The sequence below is a fragment of the Nelumbo nucifera genome, chromosome 1, assembly GCF_055504915.1.
Source record: "Nelumbo nucifera cultivar China Antique chromosome 1, China Antique-T2T, whole genome shotgun sequence".
NCBI classification, from domain to species: domain Eukaryota; kingdom Viridiplantae; phylum Streptophyta; class Magnoliopsida; order Proteales; family Nelumbonaceae; genus Nelumbo; species Nelumbo nucifera.
Window position 1 is genome coordinate 101460683 of NC_142649.1, and position 6000 is coordinate 101466682.

The following is a 6000-nucleotide window of genomic DNA, read 5'->3' on the forward strand; positions in this document are numbered from 1 at the left end:
ATCGAGTCAAGTTGAATATTTAGCTATTCAAGCTCAAATCGGTAGAAATAACTCAAAAGCTTACATGTTTGAGCTCGACTTGGTTTGAGGTCAATAGTGAGCCAAGATTTATATAAAAAATAAAAAATATATATATACATGTAAAATATCATATTTATATATAATAAATTTGTACATATAAAAGATAAAATATATTATTTATAATATAAGCTTGATTAGATTCATGAAGCATGAGCCAAATTTCATTAGGCTTGATCTTGACTTAATTAGCAAACAAACCTATATATTAAACTCGAACTCAACTAAAACCTCAATTTAAACTGAGCCGAATTAAGATTTCACAAACCCAACTCGAATAGCTTGTGAAAAACTCAGCTCATATCCACTCCTAGAGAGCATGAGTGGAGCTAGAACTGAGCAAGAAGAACATTGTATTAGGGTTGGTGGCATATATGGGGTTCTGTGTGTGTGCGTGTGTAGAGGTGAGAGCTCCAGCATAAATGCCCTTATTTATACAAATTAAATGCTCTTAACAACACTACTCTATTTAAGAGAGAGCCCAAAGTTTGCCATGTGGCAAGAGTATTTAAGCTGAAATTTGCTCCATGAATGAAGATTACCCAAATGATAAGATGACTACCAAACCATCTTTTCCAGCTTAAATCATCTTTGGCAAATAAAATATTTGGTTTGTTTAGACTTCTTTGCTAAAACTAGCCATCTTTTCTTTATGATATAGGTCGTCTGCTAGCTAGGTCATCTACAGAAAAAGATAATTAAAAAAAAAAATCTAATTAATAGAAGAATAGACCTGTAAAGTGGGTCCGGCCACCCACGGGCTGGGCCATGCCAGACCCGACCCAAACCCCCATGCTATGCCAGGCTTTTGGGTTTTGAGGCCCATGGTTCAACACGACACAATACAAAAAAGTGGGCTGTGCTGGCACAGTCCGATACCGCCTGCATATATTAATATATTATTTTTATATATTTAATAATTATATATATATATATATATATCATATACACATGCATATAAATTTTTATTTTCAATTTTACTATATTATTTTTTTTTCCAATTTTATTGTAATTTTATTTTATTTTATTTTATTATTTCATATATAAACAATTATGTGCATTGAAATTCATATGGAATGGAATTTTAAGATTTTTTTTTCAAATTCTTGTTTATTTTATTAATTTATTTTTTGTCAAATTTTCTAAAAAACTAATTGTGTTGCCCATAACCTAGCACAACACGGGCATGCCTGGGCTTGTGCCACGGGCCATGCTGAACTTCCCTTTTGACCTAGCACATCATCGGAATACATGACGGGAATGTGCTGTGGGACATTATGGGGCGGAAATGTATTCTCCCCTTTTAAAGGATTTCAGGCAAGGCAGACACAACCCACCTAGGCCCGTATGCTGGCTCAGCACAACCTGCTATAGTGTGGGCGGGCGGGCTGCAAACCTCTATAGAAGAATCGTCCACAAGGAAAAATGGTCGGGGCAGCAAGGGATCCTCAATTCACAGCCACCCGTTCAGTATAATTTTTTCTTGCCGGCACAGCCCATATTATACATCTATAGAAGAATCGTCCACGAGGCAAAATGATAGGGGCCACAAGGGATCCTCATTCACACCACCCCTTCAGTATAAATTTATCTTGCCAGCACAGCCCACATTACACGTCTATAGAAGAATCCCCCACAAAGCAAAATGGTTGGGGCCACAAGGGATCCTCAATTCACAGTCACCCGTTCAGTATAAAATTTTCTGGTGGGAAAATTTCAATTATATATAGATTGACACACCTTCTCTTCCTAAGTATTCAAGATAATATTATTATGTAACTAGAGGTGTCAATGGAACAGTTTTGGATTGGACTCCATCCAAACCAAAATCAATTTGGATGAATTAGATCAGTCCAGATTTAATTAATGGTTCAAAATATTTATAGGATTGGATTGGACCTGATCCATCTGTAATAAATTTAGATTGGATTGGATTGAACCAATATATAGTCTATTAATAAAAGATAAGAATATAGGTATCAATGAATTAGAACCAAACCAAATTAAAATAAATTGAACAATCTAGACATTAAATTGAACCGGACTAAAATGATCTAAAATATTCATTGAATTGGACTGGACCTGGTCTGGATCGGATTAGACCAAGTCGAATCCAACTGGCACTCCCACATGTAACTCAAGGAATTGAATTATGGGCTACAGAGGTAAAGAAGAACTGAGGATGAAGACATGGCGAATCCTGTCCTTTATCCTATTGATCCGATTTAGGAAACCTTATTCTTGCATAATTGTAATCTAGTTCTTTCTGCCGAGGTCTATATAATCCATGTCGATTTCATCACTACCCAATCGTTTGTAGTATCCCCTTTGTTTTTAGTTGTTTATTATATTCTGGAACTGTCTACATTATATTATGGGTCTCTTTCCTCTCGCCAATAGAAATGACAACAAATAAATAAATACTACAACTATCCCTTTCTTTGGATCAGATATTCAGATGGTTCCTTTTTTTTTTTTAGGATTCTTTGGTATATTTTGTATATATATAATATATTTTAAGTTTTAAGGCATACAGCTTATATAGGTTTTTAGGGTGGGATAAGGTATTTACGTCTCCCCCATTGAGTAAATTTTCCAGTTAAAATAAATAAGTAATACCTCTTGCTTCCCAAAGGAAAATATAGTGAATCCATCCATGTATGCCATATTGGTCCCATGTTTTTCAAAATCCAAATTATTCACGTATTTTTCATTTAAAATTTGGGACATTTTACATCAATATATGTGCTATATGTGTATGTTAATGGGCGATTTTTTTTTTTTTTTTACCATGGCCAAGGTAGGCCTTGTTGAACATAGCTACAAACTAGCTAAGTTTTTCTTCTTTCTTTTTTCATACAATTAATAGGGCTTGTTTGTCTATGAGTGTTGAAGGGTGTTTTTGTCAATGTCCAGATCAGCTGGCCACGAGTTCAATAATGGCAAATTAGATATGCTTGGTAGAGTTTAGGGGATAGGTTTATACATTGTTAAAAAAGAATAGATGTAGACTTGGAGGTTGGAAAGCATTCTTGTGAGAGAGGAGATAGATGGCACAACAGGGAACATAGGACATGGTAACGGATTTGGATTAGCTGAATGCTTTGGCCGTGTAGTAGGCCGTAGTACCAATAATAATGCCCCACCCAGTGGAAAAAGAGTAAGGTTTAGCTGAATGTTTTGGCTGTTTAGTGGGCTGTGGAACCCATGATAAGGTTTTACGCAGTAATAAAATACATGGGGCCCATGAATTTATTACTAACGTGGAACCTCATCATTGGTTCCACAGCCTGCTGAACAACCATAGTGTTCAGCTAATCCGAAATACATGAGACCTACACTGAGGTTGAATGGTAGTTATGGCCCCATGTATTTTATGACTGGTGTTGAGTATTATTATTGGTTCCACATGCTGCTGAACAGTTATTGAGTTCAGCTAATCATATCTCTATGGTAACACCTCTATCCCCTCGCTCCTGCATAAAAAAAAAAAAAAAAAAAAAAATTCACTTCTGCCGGGGAAGTAAATATTTGATTTTTGAATGTTGGATGAAGTGGCATTAACATGCACTGTGAAAAGGTGGGATTACTTATTTTTTAGATTCTTAGGAGTGATCCTCATGGTTCTAACAAATATGATGCACAATTGGCCAGGAAGAGGCATTCCTGCAGAAAAAAAAAAAAAAAAAAAAACCCTTCTCTTAATACCTATGAAGAAACAAAAGGCCATTATTACTTGGTGTAAATAATGGAAAATGGTTCGATTGTAATATTGAAAATACATGATGTCCGAAAAACTTATAATCAATCAACCAGTATCATAAATATTTTAACCAATCAAGTGATATTTATCAAAATTCATGTTTTAATTGATCAAAACTCTTGTCATATCATGTCTTTTTGATATCATAGATTTTATGAATGGAAAAATCTTGGGTTTTAAGTGTGAGAATGCCGGTACCATAAGAACATATCCAATCTCTAGACCCCAGATGTATAGTTGCTGGGGCCAATTCCTACGCTACTTTCCTTCTTCCATAACCTCATCAATTTGGGCAGATTATTAATGGTGAATGAATAACCACATCAACCCATTCTAATTAGTTATATACATAAGGGAATTCTTTCTTACAATTTTGGATGCACTATACATGTAAAATCCGTTGGCCAATGTCAAAAAAAACAAAGCAGAGATAAGAGTACTGCTTTTCAGTTTTCACACGTACATGTGAGATTGTTTAAATTTGAGGCTTTTGAGTGAGGTGGGCTAGCTTTCTTTTCTTTTCTTTTTTTTTTCAAAATTTCTTTTTGATCTGTTAAAAGTGACTTAACGAGGGGGAAGAAATGGACAAGGCTGCAACCACTGGCAGCCCCACAGCCGCTGTTGCCTCTCTCTTTTCCTACCCCTTTTCCACTATCTGTCAATGGCTGTCCTGATTTGCTTGCAATCTAATATCCGTCCAACGACAGCCATGCAGCCACTCGTACATGAATCCATCCACGTATGGCCCCATACGTTACATCCCTGAAAGCATTTATTCATGTCCACATGTAAAACTTGGCCACGAGAATAATGAAATGCTAGTTCAACCTTCCTCTCTTCAACTTAATCGCTTAGGCTCAGTTTAGAAAGAATACAAATACAAATTTGTATTGTATAAGTACATAAAAAATAGTATAAAATATAAGATATTTTACTCTACATATTTGTATTTATATTCCTTCCAAATTCAGCCTTAAATACCATTCTACTCTTTTCATTTGGGTCTGGTGGGGTTTGAGAGAGAGGGTCTAATCCATAAGATAAAATCAATTATTAATTAATTAGAATAATTGGGTCTAATCAATAAGTGGTGGAGTCAGTTTTTTTTTTTTCTTAAGAAGGGTCAAAAGTTAATAAATATGGACGAGGACCAAAATAAAAGTATGATATAAATGAGGATTGTGGGGATCCATGGCTCCCCTCCACCACCCTAATTTTATTATTTTCGGACTCGATTATATTTGACATCTATAATTATCAATTGGGAGTTGTTATTTTACACCAACCTCACAGCCCTATCTATCTCACCGTGTATTTAGGAAAATCTTCTTATATATAAATAACAACATAAAGCATGAAAGATGTTTCTGACGGGCAGTTGGGAGGCATTGTAAGGTTGGTGTGAAGAGCACTCTATGAGGAATAGATTTGGACTCTATAATTATTTATCATAATCAGTGTTTTCAAAACCAAACAGGATTAGAAGGCTGGATCAAAAAAATCAAGAACCGGATTATTTCACCTTAAATCTGCTTTTTGTCCGAAAATTATTGATTTGGTCAATGAATTGTTGATTTGAGTGGTCAAACCGTCAATTCAAACAATGGTTTTTGACCATTTTTTTCTTTTTAATTCTTTTCAGAACAGGACATCCGTTTGATCTGAATAATCGGACCGTTTGACATGAGAACCAGATCCAAAACAGTTCCTTGTCTGCTCTGATTTTAAAAACCTTAATTATAATAATCAAGGTTTATATGTTGATAAAACAAGTGTTTTTATATCAAATATAATAACTTAGGACTTTGTTGTTATAATATAACCTCAATGAAAATAACAATAAAATAGTGAAGAGTTTATATGTTGATAAAACAAGTGTTTTTATATCAAATATACTATTTATAAAATTTACCCTTTTAAATTTAAAAGAAAATAAGGAGAGTTTAGTGTTAATCAGTTCAAAACATGAAGCAGCAGCGGTCCCAACAACCCAATGACATCTACATGTGAAGTTATAAATATAATTGTTTTGATGATTTATTTTAATTAATTAATTAATTAGTTAATATCTTATGTGTTCCTTGTTCCATAGTTGCATAGAAGAGGTGCATGCATGCATTTATGTATTTATGTTTATGGTCCATCACATACCCATATCG